This window comes from Natator depressus, chromosome 6 (assembly GCF_965152275.1).
Source record: "Natator depressus isolate rNatDep1 chromosome 6, rNatDep2.hap1, whole genome shotgun sequence".
Lineage (NCBI taxonomy): Eukaryota > Metazoa > Chordata > Testudines > Cheloniidae > Natator > Natator depressus.
In genome coordinates, this window is record NC_134239.1 from 82861221 (window position 1) to 82886242 (window position 25022).

The 25022-nt window shown below is 41.8% G+C and overlaps 1 long non-coding RNA gene across 2 annotated transcripts; it reads left to right on the forward strand.

Moving 5' to 3' along the window:
• The first annotated feature begins 4064 nt into the window (after positions 1-4064).
• On the forward strand, positions 4065-12079 carry LOC141990124 (uncharacterized). Of its 2 annotated transcripts, none has more exons than XR_012640086.1 (3): positions 4065-4205; positions 9264-9354; positions 11499-12079. It is a non-coding gene; the product is annotated as an uncharacterized LOC141990124 (long non-coding RNA). The 2 variants fall into 2 exon arrangements; XR_012640087.1 differs by having other exon boundaries at positions 11518-12079.
• The last annotated feature ends 12943 nt before the right edge of the window (positions 12080-25022 follow it).

Consider the following 25022-nt stretch of genomic DNA (forward strand, 5'->3'; position numbering starts at 1 on the left):
GAACCCACTTGAGGAAACAGGCAGTCAACTGAAGTAGTAGGAGCCAGTTAGGCGCTTAAGACGCTGATATCTTCCCTCTCTCCGGCCCTGCTACCAGCCTGCTTATTTGTCCCCTTCAACTGAGTGTTGAGAGCCAGTGCAGCTGGCACAGAACTGCAGTCATGAGTGAAAGAAGAAAATGCCCCTCTGGGGCAGCATTCAGAAAAAGAAAGAAAGTAAAGGAAGCTTTTCTATCTAAGCAAGAAGGAGCTCTCCTGAGATACATAGACACAAATGTTCATGGTGAGCCTTCTGGCCGCAGTGAGGATGTGAGTGGTGAGGAGATGCCTGATCTTCCGGTTAGTCAAAGTGCAGTTGACCTGGCAGCTACTGCAGCATCCATATCTCCATCTCAAATGGATATAACCATGCACATTCCTGAAGAAAAGTGTAGATCAGAGAAGAGTGTGGTGGAGGTGCAAGAAACAGCTGCTGCTGAGTTAAGTTCCTTAAGTCTAGATGATCCAGGACTGTGAACCCACTTGAGCAGTAGCCTGAGGGACTTCCTTGTACTGCATGGGCCACAGCAAGTGAAAAACTTCACGTTCCCCAAAGACAATGAAAATAGAAGTTTCCATCCAACACATTACTGGTATGAACTCCCCAATGGTGACAAAGTGGAGAGGCCATGGCTTATGTACTCAAAAACTCAGAATGCTGCATACTGTTTTTGTTGCAAAGTCTTCCAGTCTAATGTTCCAGCCACATTGGATTCTACAGGAACAAAGGACTGGAAAAATCTGGCTAGAAATCTGGCATGCCATGAGAAGGCAGCAAATCACCAGAGAGCATTCCATAGGTGGAAAGAGCTTGAGATGAGACTAAGGTTAAAGGCCACCATAGATGATCAACGTCAGGAAAAGATTGCATCAGAGTCTCTTTACTGGCAAAATGTTTTGAAAAGGCTCATTGCCATTGTCAGAATGCTTGCTACCCAAAACCTAGCACTGCGTGGCACTTCAGATCAGCTGTATGTGCCAAACAATGCAAACTTCCTTAAAATTGTGGAGTTGTTGGCTGTGTTTGATGCTGCACTCCAGGAGCATCTAAGAAGAGTCACTACCCAAGAAATGTACACACACCACTACCTTGGAAAAACAATTCAAAATGAGATCATACAGTTATTGGTAACAAAAGTCAAACAGAAGATTGTGGCAGATCTGAAGTCAGCAAGGTATTATTCTGGACTGCACACCTGACAGCAGCCATACAGAACAAATGACTTTAATGGTGTGTTTTGTAACAACAACAGAACCTAGTGAAAATGTCCCTGAAATGGTGACTGTCAAAGAGCATTTTCTAGAAGTTATTGACATTGATGATACAAGAGCTGGTATGACAAATGTGCTTCTTAAAAAACTGGAAGATACAGGAATTGTGATAGCTGACATGAGAGATCAGGGCTACGATAATGGTGCCAACATGAGAGGAAAGAACAGAAGAGTGCAGACATGGATCCTCCAGCTTTTTTTGTCCCATGCAGTTCTCATTCATTGAACTTGGTGGTCAGTGATGCAGCATCAGCTTCTAGTGAGGCTGCTGAAGTTTTTCAATGTAATTCAAAGCATCTATGTATTTTTCTCTGCATCAACTCACTGATGGTAAATTTTGAAGCAACATCTGGGAACATCCTCTCTGACACTGAAACCACTGAGTACCACATGATGGGAAAGTCAAGTGGAGGCGATAAAGCCTATCAAACACCAAACTGGGAAGATACATGATGCCATAGTTGCCAGTATGGCGGATAATGCTATGACAGGAACTGTTAGTGGGAGAACAGTGGCAGAGGGAAATGGAATCACCAGAAACATACATAATTTCAAATTTCTGTGTGGCTTAGTGTTGTGGCATGACATACTGTTTGAAATAAAGGTTGTAAGCAAGAGACTCCAAGGTGTTGACCTTGATATATCTGGAGCAGTGGAACGACTGGACAAAGCAAAGTCAGACCTACAGTCTTACCGGTCAGATGAGGGATTTCAAAACATTCTGAAGAGTGCACAGAAGTTGACAGAGGAACGTCACACTGAAGCTATTTTCCCACCCATTCAAGAATACAAGAGTCCCCAAAGAAGACATTTGCATTACGAGGCACGGGATAATCCCGTAAGAGACCCCAAACAACAATTCAAAGCTGAATTCTTTAACCAGGTGCTAGATTATGCAATAGAGTCAGTTGAAGAATGTTTCATGCAGCTCAAAGAACACAGCAGTATATTTGGGATGTTGTATAATATTCCAGAACTCCTCACTATACCTGAAGAAGACCTACACCAGCAATGCAAGGCACTAGAGACAGTGTTGACACATGATGACATACGCGATATTGATGCGAGTGATTTAGGTGATGAACTGAAAGCCCTTTCAAGATACATTTCAGCAGGATCAACTCCAAAGGCTGTTCTAGAATATATGTGCACAAATAAGATAACCATCCTCTTTCCAAATGCTTTTATTGCTCTGCGCATACTTCAAACACTTCCTGTAACAGTTGCCAGTGGAGAACACAGCTTCTCCCAAGCTGAAGTTAATAAAAACACATCTACACTCCACAATGACACAAGAGAGGCTGGTCGGCCTTGCAACTACCTCAGTAGAGCATCAGCTGGCCCAGACTGTGGACCTTCAGGAAGCAGTTTAAGTCTTTGCAATCAAGAAGGCACGGAAAGCACCGCTTTGATTATTCAAACAGATAAAAATGCCAGTGTTTACTATGCAGACAAGAAAAGTTACATTTGCTGTTCACACATTTGAAAGTTAAGTGTTACTTAACACTTTTGAACAAGGCATTTTAAGTTGTTAGTTCTCCTTTATTGGGGTAGGTAGCAGAGCGGTACCATGAGAGGAGTAGAACAGGAAGAAGGCAGAATTGAGATCTTTCAAAGTTTTGGCCCAAGCAAGGGGATATGGGGGCGTCATTTGAGCTCTCCGCCTGAGGTGCCAAAATGTTGTGGGCCGGCCCTGTAAGTATTTGTGTATATATTTGTGTGAAATGACACTGTACCAACTACAGCTATTCCTACCTTGCCTTACCTCATAATACTGGGTATATGCCAGAAGATCTATGTGGACCTGTGTATTTTGCATGTAGATTTAACTGTCAACATCACTGTAAACTGCAACCTGTTAAGTATCTGTCACTATTTCACTGTCTCCATAAGTGTGAATAGCTACTCAGTGGAAGTTGCTACTGTACCTAACACTTCTCAGTAGGAGCTCTAGTTTGATGTTTGCAGCAGTAGTCTGAAAAATGGAGCTTCTACTTGAATTAATGGAAAATTAACAGTGTTCAAAATTGTTGTAAGATAAACTCTGTATTTCTCAGTTGTTGAGTTAAAATATCCAAATAAAGGCCCTACCTCAAGAGGCTTGAGAAACCCTGCTTTTTCATGCATTCCAATAGGAGATAACCTTTCTGTCCCACTCTCCATGATCAGATTCTTAAAATGGCAACTTCCTATTTGACGGTCAGTTATTCTCTCTGTTTTTTATGAAAGAATTTAAAACTATTTGTTAGTAATTCACTCTTTGTTTTCATATAGGCATTAAAACACTCTTTCTATTAAATTAGACTTTTTTCCATACCTGATTGAAATGCCCAGATGTGAATCTTACTTGTTAATAGAAGCATCAGGCATTTTTGCTCTCTTTTTGGAGCACACCCATAATAAGCTTAGGAAATAATGAGTGGAAATTGCTACTAAAGAGGAAGGTCATCTTCTGTGTGTATATATAGTCAAATACTGCCGGATATTCTTTAAGAACAATAGGTAACTATTCATTACATCTATTTCAAAGCTGACTCTTGGCACAGCAACATTCTGGTATTTTCCCTATGCAAACAAACGTCTAAAAATGCCTCTGATCTTGAGTATTAACATAAACAACTTTTATAACACATTGTAAGTGACTTTTGCATCTGTTTGTTTTGCAATTTATTAATCAGGACACATGCGGCTTAATACATTATTCTTTTGGTAGAAAGCATTAAGAATTAATACTTTTTTTATTCTTTTAGAGAGAGAAATACTTTTGGGGGATGAATTTTGTTTCCTTTGTGCCTGTTGTAAACGTATCTATTTTCTATGGATTGAGGCAGCAGTTCCAGCACAAAAGAGGAAACTTTCCAAAGGCTGAGGAAAACATTCTCTAAACACAGTGAGGTAAGTAGATTGTTGAACAGGGAGCCCAGGCCTGGAAGGTCATTTGACTTTGAATAGTTTAAAATAAACCAAAATAATATGTAGGTTTGCCTTGTGCTTCCATGTTAAATCAGGTTCCTTAATCATGTCTCTTTCTTAATCTGAGAGAGTCAACTTATCCTGTTTCTTATGGATGTTATTAAACCTCTTCCCCACTAAGTGGTGGTTAATTACAGCTCACGTTTATCGTTAAAGTCGGTGTTTCAATGTTGCTCCAGTGTATAATGAAGCTGTTATAACACTCTCCCACCCCTTTTCCAATGTGCTTTCATACACAAATTACTGTGCTAGCACATCTTATAGGGAAATTGCAATAATTACCAGGTTGGTGCTTTCTGCATGTGGCCTTTCAGGCCTTCTGGATGTTCACTAAGCAATTGATTTTTTTTTTCTACATGGTTATGAATTAATGGAAAATTTTACTTCTTTATATGGCAGAATGAAGTAGGAATTATCAAAAAAGGTTCTGTCTGGCTGACACAGGATCCAACTATGTGAATACTTAGTGTCATTGCATAAGCTGAAACTTGTTAGACAAGTTGCCCTCTAAAATAATAATAATAAATTAATAATAAAAATAATTAATAATTAAAGCTGACCAAAAAATAAGAAATAAAACATGAGTGAAAATACACTCTTCTCCAATTTGAAATCTAGTACCCTCAGGAGTCAAAAGATTCCTCCAGTGAGTTACTGGGTTTTTTTTGGTTTTTTTTCAATCAGCCCTTGTAGATTTCAGCAGTTAACAGCTGAGATGTGAGAATTCTGTCATCATGACCTCTCCAGCTCTCTTTCCAGAGGAAAAAGAGGTTAGAGTGGCAAAAATAAAGTGAGGCGAATTTTTAGTTCATATTTTAAAATACTTCCTAGTTGCTGATCTGCCCTTCCTTCAGTTAAAAATGGAAACAAAAGTTAAGGTGAGAACGGAAAGCCAACAGTTAACATTGACTTAACAGTGTATCCAAGTTCAGTACAGTCAAACCCAAGAGTTTAAAAAATATGAGACAGATCCTGCCTCCTAAATCGTGGCCGGCTTAAAAGATATTTAAAAACAATAAATGTTGGGGAGTTTTAAATGCTGTCTGGTTTTTGAGCCATTAGGATTCACGTTTTCACGGTTTGCTCTGCAACGAAAATGGCTAGAAACTTTTATTTTAATGCGAGCCACCATAGCCTGCTGAGTTTGTTGAGTGCTATTGTTGAGAGAATGAGGAACTTACTTAATACACACACTTCCATTTACTCTAAAATCTGAGGACAGGCCTATACCTTTGGAAATTGGCATATTGGAACAGATAGTCCATCTAGTTCAGTATGTTGTCTCTATACTATACTAGTTATTTCAGAGGGAGACATAACCCTGCCATAATGCACCTCGGTGCTGGTGCAATGATCTACCATGGGCAAAATGCCTGAAGTGAGGTAATATGTATGCAGTGAATACAGTGTATCAGGTGATAATAGTAAAGAATTGCAGAAAGAGAGTTTCTTATAACACTGTACATGGACCTTTATTAGAATAAGAAAAACGTTATTACCCCTGATACTGCTCTGCTAGCCTCTCTGCCTCTGCTTCATTGTAGAACTTTATAGCACATTTCCCAGCCCCACACCTGCTGGTCTTCCTACTGACTTTTTAAAGAAACAGTACAGAACCCTCACACACTGTCTTAGCAATATTTCTAATTATTTTATTCCCCACCTTTGCTCTGGCCCAGTAACCTGGTCGTTGTGTGTGATAATCAAATTGAAGCATACATCATTGCAAACACCTGAACCACCAGTTCAGATAACTGACTCTTGTGGATTTCTGCTGCACAGTGGTTAGGCTTAATGGAAAGGAGCAGAAGGTGGAGATGGTGAATCTTGTGGTTAGGCTACTCGTTCTGCTGTGTGGAGTCAGCGAAGGGAGAATCTTTGGCCCATTTGGCTTATCCTTTTCAAAAGAGAAATCTGACTAATCGGCCCCTCAGCTCTTTCTCCTTGAGGAGGAAGAGAAAGCATAGACCGACACATTGCAGAAGGAGGAAAAGGGGAAGAGAGGCATTTTTGCCTAGTGGGTAGAGCACTGGGATTTTGGCAATCTGGGCTGTATTCTGAGCTCCGCAACTTCGTAACCCTCAGCATGTCACTGCTCTGTGCCTCAGTTTCTCCATCTGTAAAATGGGGATAATTATACTCCCCTCTCTTATGCAGCACTTTGAAATTGCTCATCAAAAACATTTTATAAAGCGTTAGGAATTATTATTTATTATTTCTTCTATTTATTAACGAGAGGGGAACACATTTCATATCTTGTGTTGGCTGAGCGCATTGCACCTACCAGAAGCATCTTGCATTGCTCCATTCTCTCCCTGTGTGCAACCCTCCCAACTGCCTCTATTTCAAGGACTCCCTCAAAGTCCCCTCACCATCTCCCCCATACCAGGGGCTCTGCCTCCCATTACTCCCTCCCCTCATATGGTATTGGTGTTCCCCACTTCCCTGTCTCCAGTCCCTCCTCCCACTCCTTTTCCCCCTTTTCCCACTTTCTCCTCACCAACTCTGTTCCCCCCACCCCACTCCATGCACACATACTCAGTACCCCTCTGCCTGAGTCCTTGTTTCCCTTAACCACCACCACTCCCCTCAGGCCTTCTGGGTCCTGTTTCCTTCCCACTTCAACTCAATTCCACCCCAGTCCCTGCTTTCCCCAGTGCCCACTGTCCATCCTTCTGGTCCCTGCTGCTTCCCCCGACTCAGCCCCTCTGGGTCCCCGCTTCCCCCCTAACAAAGCATCTCTATAAGGCTCTGTTAGCTGCCAGAGTATAGATACTGTCCTCAAGCAGCAAGTTAAGTTGCTGCCTCTGATATGTGTAGGCAGCAGCAGAGGGTGGCAGAGAGATTCTGCTGCTTGCAGCACTGGGCAACGTGGGGGCCCTGATTTTCATGTGAATCCGGCTTTTCTGCTGTTCCGCTTGGCATCAGAATCAACAGATTTGTGCCCACTGGTGCCTAGACTCTCCCCTGAAATTGTGGCATGGCTTGGATGTAGCATTCCAAAATGATCATTTTACAGACAAACAGAAAAGCCATTGAGTTGAGTGTTGGACCTCACTGGGCTTGGCTAATAAATTGGGGAGAGACAAGCACAGAGATCAAGCACTCTAGAGGAAAGGGGATTTCTGTAGCTTTACTAACTACTGGTCGTGCACCACCCTTTCTAATGTGTGCTTCCTCTCCCCATGGTCTCCTTCCTTACCCTAGATGAGAAAATTCTAGCACAGTGGCCTCCTTGATGGCATGGTACCTTTGGCTGTGTGCCAGGGGCTGGGGACTAAGGCAGCCCCAGAACTGGAATGGAAGGAACAGGATGAAAGAAACACTATGTAAAATATTCCCTTCAGAAGCATTTGTGACAACATTACAGTCTGAAGAGCATTCTTACTATGAATATTAGTAATTGATACCTACTAGATGCTTTCTGATTGGTGTTCCTGGCCATCCAAAAATCATGAATACAGCTGTCAGGGTCTTTCAGTATGTTTTCTCCATTAACGTGGTGGTCTGACCAAAATAGTGCCTGTGGGAGTTGACTATGCTTAAAGTTTACCAGCACACACTTATAATCCATTTCCTGCGTACACAGTGGTGCAGCTACTCTGCTCTTTAAACTCCAGTATGACTATTCACACACAATGGGTTTAAGAATATTCCAGCCTGTTCTAAAAGATCAGCCAAGTCATATTTTCATAATGCTTCTTAAGTCCTATTTTTGACCACACATGTTATTCATCAGTAATCCCAGGATATCCCCCACTTACTATTTTCCCAGTGTTTCAGAGTGTTTCTTTATTTAACATTTGAAAATGTGAGGTCATGGACATTTGAAATACAGTGGAGGGCTTGTTTTAGGGCTGGCAGAGGACTAGTTGCTGTGTATGTGTTGTATGTCACTTCTCCTAGCTCAGTGACCCACACCTCAGTTCTGGGGCAGGGTTGCTCTAAGACGGCTCCACAGCCTCTTCCCCTGACCCAGAGCTGAGTGCTGTGGCAGGGAGGGGTGGAGAAAGGAGGAAGTGAGCACCACTGTGATTGCCTTGGAGGGAGAGTTGGGCAGCACAGAAGTGGGGCAACGGTAGGAGGAAGAAAGAAAGGAGGCAATTACCTCTCCCCTGCCTTGACTTCTGCTGGGCCCTAGCAACTGAGGAATTGTGCTGATATTTCTCCTTTTCAGCTGGCAGACAATCCAATGAGTGCCTCCTTGTGAAACACCTGAGAGAGGTTCCCCAGAGGTTGGAAGTGGTTAAATTAGATCCAGGTTCTGGATTTGTTTGTTGCAGAGCAAAAATTAATGGGGGCAAAGTGGTCTCTTTGCACTACTTTCATATAATAGGCCATAAATTGCTTGGAAGCATATGCCTGCATGGTAATAAAATGTAACTGAATTTCTGGAAAGACCCAGTTTCGCCATACATATAGAGAAATCGTAATCTCTTTTACCGTTGTAGCCTTTGCTGTTAATTAATAACAGCCTTTGCTATCTCTAAGTTGAAGTAATAGTGGGAGATGCTTGTAGTTGTTGCTTAGCATTACTTAATTGTCCAGTAGTTTGAGTCAGCAGTGGCTAACCTGGATGCCAAGTCCTTATGTAAATATATAAGGGGAGCATTCATTAGAAGGCTGCCCATTTAATTCTGAACACGTGTAAGCTACTCTGTAGTGTGAATGCACTGGCCCAGCAGACTTGTTCCAGAGCCAGCAAGTTTTGCAATCAGACTTAATTGTTCAGTGTGACATCCCCTTTCAGTGGACCTTCCTGACATGGTGCAGACTTTTGTTTTCTTCTGTTTGAGCAATCTGGGTGTGGTCAGTGATCCAGGAAGTGAAATTAATTTCAGACTTGAAGGTTACTGTATACAGCTTCTCTTCCCTCCCCTTATCTCCCCCTCCCCCTTCCTGCACCCTGGTTTGGTGTGGAGTTGGATTAGAAAGCATGTTGAAAAAATACACACTTTTTTATCCAATTTATTTTCTCAGTGGCCATAGAACCTGGATTTCATAGAATTATATTGGAAGCTGTGAGAGAAACGGAAGGTGGCAAATCTTGAAAGGTGAAATAAAATGAAAGGTGAGATTTTTTTAAAAATAGAAACTTCTCCTTTTATTTCGGGATTAAGCCAACAATTGGAGAGGCAAATACTAACAGTGCTGTGCCCCTGTTGTTGTTGTTGTTTATAATGTTAGCATCAAGTGGCCTCAACCAGGTTACGGCCCCACTGTGCCAGGCTCAGTATAAATATAGAGGCCTAAATTTTCCAAACTAACTAGTGATTTTCGACTCCCGACTTGAGAAATCATCAAGTGGCCTGATTTTCATAAGACATGAACATTTGCCCTCTGCAAATCAGGCCCATTTACAGTATGTCAAGTTAGGCATCAAAATCACTAGTCAGACTATTCCTGTTCCAAAGGCTTCTCTAAAGGACAAAAGTCAATGGATAAAGCAAACAAGCAGCAATAATAGGCTATTACAGCATAGACTAGCTGTGTGTGCTGAAGAACTAGCTATTGTGCACTAGCCTAAAAATAGTGGATCCTTACTGCACTTCTGTCCAGTTTCTGCTTTTCTGATATTTGGAAAAAAAAAAAAATGGTCCTGCTGCCACAGCACCATGGAGTGAGGTCACATGGGGAATAGCACAATGTGATGTTGCCTCTACTTAAAGGCATTGTAATGCCCCTATTGACTCTCTTGGCACCAGATTCAATCCAGAGGCAGGCAGATGGTGTTACCTCCATGCTTTTTTAGGTTCCTTCTAGGCAGAGAAGGGAAGCAGCTATAATTCCCACCAATGTTTTATAGGAGCTGATCAGGCTGAAAGCAATAACTCAGTGCATTTTCCAGCCACCCTGTCTGTGTGCCCTCCCTGAGCAGAACAACCCACTGTTTGGGCTTTGCTAACCATCTACCAGACAACTCAAAGGCTACTACAGCCTCCCCAGTGTCAGAGCCGACTGCCTGGATTGATCCCCGAGGAATCTAGCGCTGTGTCTTTAAAAGCAGCGGAGGGTGAAGGGATGTGAAATAATAGAGCAAAAGGAGAAGAGAGCAGAGCAGGGCATTGCATTTGTCATCTCTGGTATTGAACTGTACTATTAATCACCGCCTCCGCTCTGTCTTTTCTCTGTCTAGCACATTTTTATGGATAATACTAACTCAGTATATAGACAATACTATAGGGTGCACTAACCAACAACTTCACTTATTTTTGTGAGACTTTTACCATCCTGGAGCCTTGAGGAATTTCCATTTACTTTCCTTGTTTAACACCCATCCAACCCCACATCTCTGTTTTGTTTCCTACTTGCAGAAGATGGAATAGTACCCTCTATGGTCTTTCAACACTGCTCCCCAGCCAGCCAGAGAGGGTGCTATTGAGTAATGCAAGGCACTTCCTTCCCTGGGGGACTCAGGAGCCTTTCCAGGTCTTTTATTGGTCCAGGGGCAAAGGACAGAGAGCAGGGATTATACCTGGATTCCTACTATGGAAGTGCACAGCACTTAGTACTTTGGAGCTATGCAGAGAGCAAAGCCCTCTCATACTTCATTGTGCCATATGTGACTGAACATTGTGCTCTTAGTACTCCGTTAGCAAGACTTTCTCCTGGTTTTCTGCATCCTTGTGTAGGAGTCACCATTAACACATTTCCCTTTCTGTGCCTCAGCATAGTTAAACAGGCAAGGAAAACCTCGGGCAGATTTATAACTCAGTAGCAGAGCTGGTGGAAAATTTCTGTCTGAAAATGCTGATTCATTGAAATCAAAACGTTCTGTGGGAACATGCTGCTTTAGATTAAAATTTGTTTTGAAAAACAAATCAAAATTAAGTGTTTCAAGCTTCTAGGAACAGAATGGTTTGATTTCTCCATTTCAGATTGGCTTTTCATTTTGAATATAGTCTTTTCCCAGGAGCATATAGTTTTAAATAATATAAAATAAATATTCAAATAAAATGAAAAATATAAACATAAAAAATAAAAAGATATAAAAAGTCAAAATCAAAACTAAATATTCTGACTGAGTCAAAATAAAACATTTCAGAAATTGTGTTTTGCAGGAAATGTTGACTTTTCATTCCAATTTGGAATGAAAAGAGTTTTTAAAATGTTGGAATTTCCTGCAGAATGGACATTTTGAGTTTTGGCCAGTTGAACTCAGTATGCTGATCTGTGTTGCTTGCTCTTGTTCTCTTTGCTGATGGTGTTATATAGCATTTGTCCTGATCTGCAGAACTGCCTGTTGTCATGATATGGACCAGATGAAATGCTGCTCAGCCCCAGCCTGGATGAAAGAGCACAGTACTGGCTATGGCAGCAACAGTGAGCTTTGAAGAGAGTGTCCCTGCAAGGCTGAACAGAAAAAGGAGAACCTGACTAGCTGGTACAGGTAAGGTGGGTGACTGGTAACGTTGACTGTGGAAGGTCTGAGGGAGAGAATCTCAGGAGAAGGGCTTGCAGTAGCATGCAAATTCCCCTCTGCAGAAAGTGGACGAGGCAAAGTGGGTGCACAAGAAAAGCAAGCAGAAGGAAGTAGAGGAAAAAAATACAGTGAAACAGAGAACATAAATCAGCAGGAAAAAGGAGTAAAATTACTGAAAGGCAAAATCTGGTGGGAGGGAGAGAAGAAGAGAAAAAGAAAAGGAGGGTAAAACAGAGGTGAGCTAGCAGGGAATCTGGCTTAAATACACCAAAAGAATTTAGGAGAACGCAGCTATAGTAAAGAGGCAGAAATAAACCAAACAGCATTTAGAAGACCTTAGAAGATGTTAGAAAAGGTGTTGAGGAAAAGTATAGGGAGAAGAGTAAAAGAAGTGAAAACAGGAGCCATAGTAGGATTGTCCTCCCTCTCGTTACTGAAGCTACATAGTGGTTTGCAAAATGTGGCATCATTTTCCATGGATTGAAAAAGTGGCATCTCCTCTGATTTTGTGTATATTGCTACCTTATGCTTGTCCCAATACTGAGAGGTATAAACTATAGCACTGTAAACTATGTGCACTATAAACATCTGTTAATTTTAACTTTACTGGCAATAATAGACTTTACAAGGCAGGAATATCATGCAAGCATTCTTTAATTACATAGTAATAAGGCTTACTAATGAATACCACGTAACTACATGCAGATTACTGTGTAATTACCTTTAGTAAATCCAAAATTAGCAAGCATGTAACCTTAATTCTGGCATTGTGGTTTAGAAGGCTATAATCCTGTAATGATATGGTACTTACTGTGCTGTTGCAATGCCACTACATAATAATTTTTAAGTAGTTAAATGGTCAGTAGTTTCCACATGAGCAATATATGTATCTTGTGACTTAAACTGCTACCAATTTGTCCGCTAAACTGGTGTCCTGTTGGTTTCAACAGTGTCTTAAACTAATTACATTTTAAATGGGCTTTGTGAAACGTTTCTGTTATATCTCTCACTTACTGCTACACGGTATACTCAGCTGGGTGTAAGCATAAAAGCAATAATAAAATAGGCAGCTTAATTAGCTCCATTCATTTGCTTTAGGGGTCCAACTTGAGTACAAATGTGCACACCCAGAGTACTAATATTTACTGCTCATTTATGGAAAGTAGAAGAGTTCCAGGCAGTAACTACTGGGAATAACGTGGTGGTTCAATAATTATAATAAAATGATGTACAGATTAAGGATAAGGGTAAGTATCTCTCTCCCACATAAGGAGATTTAGCTGTGGTAAACTCTCAGTTGCCTGTGTAGTAAGAGTTTGAGCGATCCTTCCCTTTTTAAGGTTTGTCTAAAAGGTCAATAAACAAAGCTGATTCTGTCATCATGCAGAGGCTATTAATATAACTTCACAAGTTAAGTAAAAATGCATTTTAATATATTTATTTGTACAGTATGTTTGCAATGTACAAGACTCTTATTGAGTAGTGTGTGTTTGAGTAGTATATTCTTTAGTGATCAGAGGGAGATGCATCCATGGAATAGTCTGCCAGTTTCTAGTGAAGGGTGCTATCGTACCTCTCAACACAGTGAGGGGGAACTAGGCAGCAAATGTTCACCACTGAAATTCAGTGGTGGTATTTTTGACAATTTTACCCACCAGGTCTGATTTTCCTCCCACTTACACTGGTCGGTTGAAGTCAATGAAATTACATCTCTCATACACTGGGGCGAGAGGTGAGTCAAACCTAAATTGTGTGTAGTATGACCTGGTCTATGGACAGTGTCAAGCCCCGTGGTCAGGCCTAATGGTAGGAGTGGGAGTCAGGCCTAGTGGTCTGAGTCCAAATGCCAGAGCCAGAGATCAACACAGGGCCAGACAGGAATCGGAGACGAGGGTCAGAAGAAGATTACCAGCAGTTGGGGAAGGCAGGACCTGGGCTGGTTCTGAGGCAGGAGTAAGGCTGGGACAGGATGGGAACAAGGCTGGGTGCAGGGTAGGATCTGGGATGGAGAAGTGGAAGAGCAGAGCAGGAGCAGTGCTTGGAGAGATGAGCATAGGGAGGCAGAGTCCGTGGGCATGTGCACTGAGCAGTCAGTGAGCTGCTGCTGGGCTTAAGAACCAGTCTGCCGGCTTCCTTAGCCAGTCAGGGTGGTCTGTCAAGCAGTCTAGCTGCCCTATTAGGGTGTCAGGAATACTGAGTGAGTGCTGCTGCAGGGCTTTACTCCTGACAAACCCCCAAACTCTCCTAGGTATTATCTGTGGATTTTTGTCCTCCCAAAAGTAAGAACAGTCTGAACTACAGGTCGTCTCCCTCCTGTTTCCCTGAATTTTACTCTGTGTCAGATCTAGTGGTCAGAGCAGAGGCAGAGTCCAAAGCCAAGGGTCAGAGCCAAGCCAAAGGTCAGAGTTGGAGCTCAAGCTGGAATCAGCGAACAAGGACAGGGGTGGGGACCAGGAACAAGGCAGGAGCCAGGGACGAGGCAGGGAAGTCAGGAACTGGGAATGAGACTGGAAGTCAAGTAGCAGTCAGCATGGCCTGTAGCAGCAACAAGCCAGGATTCACCTTGTTGCACAGACAACTTCCTATGTCTCTGACTGAAATACTGTACTTGGTCCAATCATGGGCGCCAGGACTCCTCTAAGCAGGTCCCTGTGGGCTGTCTCTTTTGTGGCGTGTAAGGCCCTAGGGATCCAAATTGTCAAGGCATTAGTAGAGCTGTTGGGTGGTGGTGTGGACATGCCAGCAGCCTGGAGGCCTGGGTTCAGGATCCAGGGATCCTGACATTCTGCTGCAGTAGTCTGCCATTAAAGTGAATGATGCTTCTCAGGAACTGCCTGGTAGCTGCTGTATTAATTTTAATGTGTGCTTTCAGAAGTTAATCCAGGTGATAAGGCTGTCATTCTGTGTCTGCTTGAGAGGTGGCATCAATAGTTATTGCAACAATCTCTCCATTCCCTCACTATTTACCACTCTGTGACATGCTCCAGTAGGTCTGTTAGTCTATAAGGTGCCACAGGACTCTTTGCCGCTTTTACAGATCCAGACTAACATGGCTACCCTTCTGATACCCTGTGAATATAATGATTTAAATGGCCAGCAGCATTTTTATTGGATTATTGAAAGTACTAAATAGAAAAGGAAAAGGTTAAAATAACCAGAAATTTTGCAGATCCTGGCTAGCTCTTCTTTTATAACCCAACATAAGCAACAGTCTGGATGTAACTGAAAGAACAAGCAATGAATGGTCCCAAATCTGAGCCTTAAGTGGAAATCCTGATCATGGGACTTCACTGGGAACTGAAGGTACTCAACACTTCACAGATTGGAAGTCTTCTTAGTCCTTAAACATATGTAACAAATAGATACTCACACGGGCCCTGATTCTGCACATATTACATTCCCAGAGCAGGGTGCTGTTTAAAGTTGAACATCTATTAAAACTTTTGTCAGAATCAAACAAACATACACATTTTGCACAAGCCCCAGTACTGGAGCGTGTCCCAGGAGCAGCAAACTCTTCTGTGACCACACCCTGCTCACCATAGCTGCATCCCTCTGACCTTTCCAGCACATTTCCAAAACGTAAGGGACATGGAGCTGAAAAATATAGCCCTGGTATTCCAGCCAGCTGTTTCACCTAAAAATCATCTCCATTTATGCTAACATACATGTTCTAATTTACAAGTGCTACTCAAGTACAGATATATGTGAAGTTACGTGCATAAAGTTACTCATGCGCATAAATGTTAGGGTGATAGAGCTGTTTATTATTCTCTGATAGCTCTCACTTTTTAATTTCTTTGCATTAGGGTTTTGTCCATAATGCATTTCCAGGATTCAGATACTCTCTTAATTTTCTTGAGTCTCATGTGTGACCCGTATATAAGTACCATCCTTTAATCTCAAATGAGGAACTAGACAGGGATACGTACTGCTACTCTCTGGTTTGCAGTGGCCATTGAATCTCTGGCAACAGCAGTATGTGCAGAACCAAATAATTTAGGAATTAATGTTTGGCTTTACATACATACATCTTTTTTCAATAACTAACGAGAGACAAAATCATCCAGCATCTCTCACCCACAACTACATGGTCTGTTCAAATACTATAGTGATCTCTCCAGACTCAATGTGGACATTCAGAAATTAGTAGCCACTACTGTTAGCCATCTTTTCAAAAAGATTTACTTCAAGACTTTCAATTGAAATGGTTGCCCTTGTACGGGGAGGTTTTGGCAAACCAGTGAAGTGCCTGAAACCACTATGGCTGATTGCTAAAAGCAGCCAAGTCAGCAGGCCATAAAGTGGCCATGCAGCAACCTCGGCTTGACCAAGGCTGGAGGGGAGGGAGTTTTGGGTGCCACAGAAAGGGCAGCTTGACCCCGCATCCTTCCTGATAAGAATTGTGTTGAAATTGCTGATACATGCGTTTTAGAAGAGCAGGACATGCCCCCAGGAATGTCTATTAGGGCCTCAAGGCTGAAAACTCTGGAAAAATCCACACCTGGGTTAATCAATAATCAGAAGGAACCTGTTGCTTGACCATTGAAACTGCTTGTTTAACAAGTTTTCTTTAAGGGACATGTCATTGTATTACTAATGTATAAATAAGGGGGAAAAGTTTGAGGTAGTTGGACTCTTCTGGACTCTCCCTCTGGATACATCTTGCCATCCCTAGCGGCAGATGGAAGATTTGGCCACCAGAAGCCTGCCGCTGTGCCACTTGAGAGCCACACTCAGCTTTGGTAATTATCAAGGGTTGGGGGTGTTCTACTAACCTGTTGCAGACGTGTGTAAGTGCTTAGCTTTAAGTGAAAGCACTCTTGTGTTGTCCTGTTTGTGCCAGCCATCTATTGATCGGACGGCCGTGTCTCCCCTGATTTATTTCCTGACACCACCTCGCACAGAGTAAAAGTTACCAAGAGCTTTGGGTTGAGAGAACCCTGGGTAACGCCCTATGATCTAAAGGCATGGCAATCACTATCTATTACTATGCTTCCCCCTTCTTTACTAACGAAAATACAATCGGACCTTGCAAGATATGGTTAAACTTCTATATCCACATAATTAAAATGAGCAAAAGCCCCAGGACTTTTATACCCCTTTCAAATATTACTTATTTACTACTTCTCTCAGCATAAGAAACTCCGAGGTAAAGTCATAAGGCAATTTTAAGGAAGAATTAAAAGCTTAAACTAAACATGTTAAAAGTGATCTGTAGCCTTTTAAAACTGGAAATGATATGATTCAGTTGTGAAATGTCATTCTGAACCATTTGTGGATGTCAACATTTCCCTGTGCAGGACCCATCTGACAGAAAAATAGACAATACATCCTTATAAGCATTCCCTATTACTTCCACACACAACCTCCCGCTAGTCCCATATCATACAAACACATTGCTAGATCAAATCATCACTACAACAAAACATTATTACAAACCTGGAATAATATTTGAAAATGTATGAGCGAGTTCATTGCACCTTTCTCATATATACCTGAATGAATACATTCCTTACCAGACTTTGAAACAAACATTTCACTAGCTAGATATCCAATGGCCTCAGTAGTATCTCAGACTGATTTGAAGACAACCAGTGTGTCTCATATTATTAGGTTAAACATTTTCATTTAACTAGCAAATTGTATATTGTCCATCTCCAACTCTTTGTTTGTAAATCTACTTATAGTTTTCACCTCAGCCTGAAGCCAGCATAATAAAGCAGAACTTAAAGTTCATCATTAATCTCCAAATTCTATTTGTTCCTCCAATGCACTTGATAAAATGTATGACACTGTCCCCCTTAAAAATTTAGATACTGAAATGCAAAAGGAGGTTTGGAATGTCACTGTTAGGAAAGTCCACAAGCTTCAATTTACACTGAGTATGTACCAGTGCATCATTGTGTTTTGAATGATTGTATCACTCACCTATCACAGCTAACTTTTACCAAAAGTCACATTGTTTCATTACAAATGGGACTGCCTATTTACATAAGAACAAGGGAATATGCAATGAAGTTAAAGAGTGGCAAACTCAAAACTGATCCAAGGAAATACTTTCTCACACAAGGTGTAATTAGATTGTGGAAGTCATTGCCACAGGAAGTCATTTTGGCCAAGAATTTGTCAAGATTCAAAAAGGGATTGGACATTTATATGAATATCAAGAATATCCAGAGTTCTCATATGTAATGATAAAAAAAACATTTGGAATGGACATTCGACCTCATGCATTAAGATTTAAACCAGTCTGTAACTCCTACAGACCAGGATGAGACCCTTACAATGAGAAACCGTGTATTTGCTGCTACTAGACCAGATCCTGTATGGTGCTGAGCGCTCTGGTGCTAATTCAGCAAGTATTTGAAGCAGATAAATAGCACCACTGAGTTTAATAGGACTACTCACATGCTTAAAGTTAAGCATGTATTTAAATCGTGTGGTAGTTCAGTGCCCAGGTGTACAGTGCCTTGCAGGACTGAACTCTCTGTGCTTAGGCTTGCTGGCATTGGTAAAATGGAAAGTAGTGAGGATTGTGGTGGTGGTATTTTTTTTTTAAGTTTCGGTTGTTGAATTAGTCACATTATTTTGTTTTAAATCTTTTAAACCATTTTAAACTGTAAAAATACTCTTGTTCTAAAAATATCTGGATTGTGTAACATCAATCCTTTATTCTTTCCTCTGCATTTTAAGGCCCTGATCCCGCAATGAGCACTGCACAGAGCCACATTGAGCCAGGTCCTCAGCTAGTTTAGCTTTGCTGACCATAGTTGATTAACACCAATTGAGACTGCTCCATTGAATTCAGTGGGGGTCTGTGCAAGCGCAGGGGTCCACCACGTGGAGCTGTCTGTAGGATTGGGGCATAAATGATTTGCATGAGGGAAGTGGTCTATTGAAGATTTATTTTTTAATATCATCTGTGCCTAGTAAAGAGGAGTGAGTTCTCATTAGCTGATGAGTTGTGTTAATGGCACTGTTGGAATCAGAGTTTCAGAGAATCAGTTTACTTCATTGGAAAACGCCATTTACAATGTTCTAATAAAAGCAGTGTGCGCTTCAATAGATGTTGAAAAGTCCCTGACTGTTTTCCCTTAGACTAGATATTTTATTTTAAATAAAATGTCATTACAAGAATTCCAAAGACAGATAGCTTTCCCCCGGCAAGCTTGCAATTACACTGTAATTATATGGAGCAGACACTGAAATGATGATGAGTACTTGTGGCACCTTAGAGACTAACCAATTTATTTGAGCATAAGCTTTTGTGAGCTACAGCTCACTTCATCGGATGCATACTGTGGAAAGTATAGAAGACCTTTTTATACACACACAGCATGAAAAAATGGGTGTTTACCACTACAAAAGGTTTTCTCTCCCCCCACCCCACTCTCCTGTTGGTAATAGCTTATCTAAAGTGATCACTCTCCTTACAATGTGTATGATAATCAAGGTGGGCCATTTCCAGCACAAATCCAGGGTTTAACAAGAACGTCGGGGGGGGGGGAGGGTAGGAAAAAACAAGGGGAAATAGGTTACCTTGCATAATGACTTAGCCACTCCCAGTCTCTATTCAAGCCTAAGTTAATTGTATCCAATTTGCAAATGAATTCCAATTCAACAGTCTCTTGCTGGAGTCTGGTTTTGAAGTTTTTTTGTTGTAATATCGCAACTTTCATGTCTGTAATCACGTGACCAGAGAGATTGAAGTGTTCTCCGACTGGTTTATGAATGTTGTAATTCTTGACATCTGATTTGTGTCCATTTATTCTTTTACGTAGAGACTATCCAGTTTGACCAATGTACATGGCAGAGGGGCATTGCTGGCACATGATGGCATATATCACATTGGTGGATGTGCAGGTGAACGAGCCTCTGATAGTGTGGCTGATGTTATTAGGCCCTGTGATGGTGTCCCCTGAATAGATATGTGGGCACAGTTGGCAACGGGCTTTGTTGCAAGGATAGGTTCCTGGGTTAGTGGTTCTGTTGTGTGGTATGTGGTTGCTGGTGAGTATTTGCTTCAGGTTGGGGGGCTGTCTGTAGGCAAGGACTGGCCTGTCTCCCAAGATTTGTGAGAGTGTTGGGTCATCCTTCAGGATAGGTTGTAGATCCTTAATAATGCGTTGGAGGGGTTTGCCACTAGCCGTCACCTTCAGCCTCCAACTAAAACATATCTATTCAGGGGACACCATCACAGGGCCTAATAACATCAGCCACACTGTCAGAGGCTGAATAGATATGTTTTAGTTGGGGGCTGAAGGTGACGGCTAGTCAAACTGGACAGTCTCTACGTAAAAGAATAAATGGACACAAATCAGATGTCAAGAATTACAACATTCATAAACCAGTCGGAGAACACTTCAATCTCTCTGGTCACGTGATTACAGACATGAAAGTTGCGATATTACAACAAAAAAAACTTCAAAACCAGACTCCAGCGAGAGACTGTTGAATTGGAATTCATTTGCGAATTGGATACAATTAACTTAGGCTTGAATAGAGACTGGGAGTGGCTAAGTCATTATGCAAGGTAACCTATTTCCCTTTGTTTTTTCCTACCCCACCCCCCCAGACGTTCTTGTTAAACCCTGGATTTGTGCTGGAAATGGCCCAACTTGATTATCATACACATTGTAAGGAGAGTGACCACTTTAGATAAGCTATTACCAGCAGGAGAGTGGGGTGGGGGGAGAGAAAACCTTTTGTAGTGGTAAACACCCATTTTTTCATGCTTTGTGTGTATAAAAAGATCTTCTATACTTTCCACAGTATGCATCCGATGAAGTGAGCTGTAGCTCACGAAAGCTTATGCTCAAATAAATTGGTTAGTCTCTAAGGTGCCACAAGTACTCCTTTTCTTTTTGCGAATACATACTAACACAGCTGTTACTCTGAAACCTGAAATGATGATGGTGGCATCTCACTTCTGTACTTTACTACTGCTATGATCCAATGTATTTCAGCAACAAGCAATTTCCCCTGCGTTTTGTATTCATCAGAGGTGTACATTAACACGCTGTCACTTCCATCAAATGTAGTCAATTATTTGTTTTTCACAAAGAATGTATTTTAACCTGCAAAAAAATTACCACTATATTGGCGTATTTGTAAGGGTGAAAGTAACCCATGTGCAAATGGCTCCAGGAGGCCTTATTTGTCTCTTAAGTCCTAAGCCTGAGCCTTAAGCTATGTATACAGGTCTTTCTGGAGGCCATCTGTGCAGGAGCTAATTTAATCCAACATGAATTTGACCCAGCAATATCCTCCATATACACTTTGCTGACACAAGGTACCCATCCAGTTCCGATCAGTTGTGTGTGCGTATGTATATATTTTTTAATTTAGATTTGTGCTAATACAAAAGATCACCCATTACAAGCTCTTGGTGCCTTTGATAAGATAAAGAATTCAATTAATACTTAGACAGATTGGCATTTACCCATTGATAGCACCAAGTTGGTAATGACATGAGTATAATAAAGACTTAAACCCCAGTGAAAAGAAATCACAATGGCATCATCAACCTCTTCCCAATTGTGGTATGTGCCCCCCCCCCCATGGACCTTGTTTCCTAAGTAGAGATAGTGGCTGCCCCTGGAAATCAAAGCATATGGTTCATAATTAATTATATATATCCTTTTCTTTCTCAGAAACCAAATTCTATTATGTTTGTTATCAAAATAGAACCTGGGGCGAAGTTCTAGACTGGGAAGAAAGGTTTTTTTTTTTTTTTTTTTCTAGTCATAACATCACGAGAGCAAAGAAACACTGAAACAGCTGCTTTAGTAAAGGGGAGAAGAATGTACAGAGAAGTTTCATAGAATATCAGGGTTGGAAGGGACCTCAGGAGGTCATCTAGTCCAACCCCCTCTTCAAAGCAGGACCAATCCCCAACTAAATCATCCCAGCCAGGACTTTGTCAAGCCTGACCTTAAAAACTTCTAAGGAAGGAGATTCCACCTAGGTAGCGCATTCCAGTGTTTCACCACCCTCCTAGTGAAAAAGTTTTTTCCTAATATCCAACCTAAACCTCCTCCACTGCAATTTGCGACCATTACTCCTCATTCTGTCATCTGCTGCCACTAACAGTCTAGATCCATCCTCTTTGGAACCCCCTTTCAGGTAGTTGAAAGCAGCTATCAAATCCCCCCTCATTCTTCTTTTCTGCAGACTAAACAATCCCAGTTCCCTCAGCCTCTCCTCATAAGTCATGTGTTCCAGTCCCGTAATAGTTTTTGTTGTTCTCCGCTGGATGCTTTCCAATTTTTCCACATCCAACTTATAGTGTGGGGTCCAAAACTGGAGACAGTACTCCAGATGAGGCCTCACCAATGTCGAATAAAGGGGAACAATCACGTTCCTCGATCTGCTGGCAATGCCCCTACTTATACATCCCAAAATGCCGTTAGCCTTCTTGGCAACAAGGGCACATGTTGACTCATATCCAGCTTCTCGTCCACTGTAACCCCTAGGTCCTTTTCTGCAAACTGCTGCCTAGCCATTCGATCCCTAGACTGTAGCGGTGCATGGGATTCTTCCATCCTAAGTGCAGGACTCTACACTTGTCCTTGTTGAACCTCATCAGATTTCTTTTGGCCAATCCTCTAATTTGTCTAGGTCCCTCTGTACCCTATCCCTACCCTGCAGCATATCTACCATTCCTCCCAGTTTAGTGTCAGCTGCAAACTTCCTGAGGGTGCAGTCCACGCCATCCTCCAGATCATTAATGAAGATATTGAACAAAACCGGCCCCAGGACTGACCCTTGGGGCACTCTGCTTGATACCGGCTGCCAACTAGACATGGAACCATTGATCACTACCTGTTGAGCCCGACGATCTAGCCAACTTTCTATCCACCTTATAGTCCATTCATCCAGCCCATACTACTTTAACTTGCTGGCAAGAATACTGTGGGAGACCATGTCAAAAGCTTTGCTAAAGTCAAGGAACAACATGTCCACTGCTTTCCCCTCATGCACAAAGCCAGTTATCTCATCATAGAAGGCAATTAGATTAGTCAGGCAGGACTTGCCCTTGGTGAATCCATGCTGACTGTTCCTGATCACTTTCCTCTAAGTGCTTCAGAATTGATTCCTTGAGGACCTGCTCCATGATTTTTCCAGGGACTGAGGTGAGGCTGACTGGCCTGTAGTTCCCAGGATGCTCCTCCTTCCCTTTATTAAAGATGGGCACTACATTAGCCTTTTTCCAGTCAACCGGGACCTCCCCCGATCGCCATGAATTTTCAAAGGTAATGGCCAATGGCTCTGCAATCACATCCGCCAACTCCTTTAGCACTCTCGGATGCAGCGCCTCCGGCCCCATGGACTTGTGCTTGTCTAGCTTTCAAAGTATCCAACAGAGATTTGGATAATAATGAGCATAGAATTATAAAACTGTAGGGCTGAATCCTACTATGCTGAGGCAGGATTATGAGAAAGCACCTTAAAAACTATGAATATGTTATCCACCCTATTTTTTGCATGTATTTGGTTTGCAAACATCAATAGCATACTGTTGCTTGGAATGTAATGTTTACACTTTCTGCTGGTAGAAGATTTCATTCCTTGTACATCTCTAAAAATGCACTGTATGACAAAAAGAGAAAAATCTGGATGCAGCAATTTACCGCCCATTGGGACTTCCTTCTACATATCCTCAGTATTTTAAAGCTACACATCAGCAATGGAAAATGGTGCACACTGCATTTATTGACCTACAGTAACTCTTCAGTCACTGAACAAAACTAACCACTGGTCTTTTTTCTCTGTCTAGTTTGTACTGAGCTTGCACCTTTCTGCCCAGTGTACAGTTGAACAGTCCGTAAGATCAAAGACTCATGACTGAACACAATCTTGTTCCTGGCATGTCCTGCCATGCCCTTTTCTATGTGAATGCTTTGATGCAACAGAAGCAAGCAGAAAAAAAAAGATTGGAGAACTGAAAACTGAGAAAGAGCAAGCAAGAAATCCAATGATCAGGCTCTACAAGACAAGCAATCTCTTCTCTCTAGGCTTCTGCATTAAAACTAATATACAAATTCTGCATCTGTTCATTACCTTTGGTGTTTCAGTTAATGTCTCTGTTGTATACATTACTGGAAACCTCACTCACACTTTTCTTTGGAAACCCCACTGAAAGCAGAAGTAACCCAGTCTGAGACCAAGACACAGACTCTAGGCAATTCTTCTGGCAATGAGGACAGCATATGCACCAACTCACCCAAACCAGTACTAGCCTATTGGCATAATAGGAGCATTCTGCAACACCATGTAGGAGACCGGGTTTCAGCTACCAGCCTCTTACTCCCTTGATTGGCAAAGGGACATGAAGGCAGCATGTTTGTCCATGTGAACGAGGGCATGCCCTGCTTTGCTCAGTAATAACTGTTTGGGGTAAATGAAGCTCCACTCTGATGGGCTCCAAAGGCAGTCCCATCCAATCCTCTTCTGCCAGGAGAATGGTGGCCAGGATGTGAGACTGTGAGAGTGGGGATGACAGATGAGGGAATGTAGGGGAATCCCCAGGACTGTGTTAGAGACATATATGGGGGACTCTGAAGAGAAAACCATTATATGCATGCACCAGAAATTCAGTAATCCCAAGGAGCACTGAAAATGGAGCTGCCATTGAGATCAATGGGAGGATATCATGGAAAGTAAAGTGAGGATCTTGCAAATTTGAGTAGCACCTCCTGTTTGGGACAAGCCTCCATTATTGTTTTTTGTTTGTTTGAGGATTCAGTTATTCTTCAGTGATCATTAGTAGTGTGGCTACTAGGGTTGTGACTTGTTATAGATAGATGCCAAAGTCTCACAGTAACTCATCTTTGATTTTGGGTGTTGATCCAATTGAATTGATATGGCAATAACTGTAGTATCCTTACGTTACCATCGTTAGAATAATAGAGTAATTTATTATGTACACCCTGATGATAGAGATAAGTGTTTATAAACAGTTGCAAAAATAATCTTATATACATTGAAAAGTCAGGGGACTAGTCCTTATTGTAAATTATAAGTATCTGCTTGTGGGGTTGGGACTGCAGCAGTAGCAGCTGACCTGGTTGCACAACGGGCTACAATGTATGAACTCCAAGTTTTATGGTAATTAGGAGACTTTTATTCTCTAGCCAAGAAGAGGCATTGAGTGTTGAAAAGGATAATGCTTTCAGCTGGAAGGGAGTGGCCCCCAAATATGATAAGTAATGGATTAAATGACAGGAGTCTCAGAAGAGACCGTCTGTCTGGTTACATGGTTATATTTTTTTTTACCCAGCTATTAGAGGTGATCAGTAGTTGACAATATA